Raw genomic sequence first — 499 nt, 5'->3', positions numbered from 1 at the left:
GTGCTCATAGGAGAAGAGCCTATCAGTGATAGACTGACGATTCAGTGGTGATTGGAGGGAACAGGCTTGGAAAATGACATCTCACATGTTTGTAACTATACATTGAATCGCAGTGGCATGCAATTATCACATAGGCACACTCACATCATACTACTAATCTATATAGGCTATTTTAGCCTATGCCACATGCATGCAGGCAAACCCTGTCTGTCATGGCTTTCTTTATATGTCATGTCACTTTGACCATGAGGTTATTTCTTTCGAGGCATGAAATTCTATTTTCACATGCTCGCCCACTTCTGGCAAGTAAGAAATGTTTGACATTGCATCATACATAGATTATGCCGTAGCACTGCAGGGAATAATGCGGTATCAAGTGCAGAAATGCATTCGCTTCTTCTAGCGGGTTGTTAGGGACTGGATTCTGAAATTTCGGGGTAAGCTCCAGTTCCAGCACCCACGGAACTGGCAGGTCTTCATAATAAACCCACTTACTGCT

This window comes from Rutilus rutilus (assembly GCF_951802725.1).
Source record: "Rutilus rutilus genome assembly, chromosome: 16".
NCBI lineage: Eukaryota > Metazoa > Chordata > Actinopteri > Cypriniformes > Leuciscidae > Rutilus > Rutilus rutilus.
Note: the sequence above shows the minus strand (reverse complement) of the source record.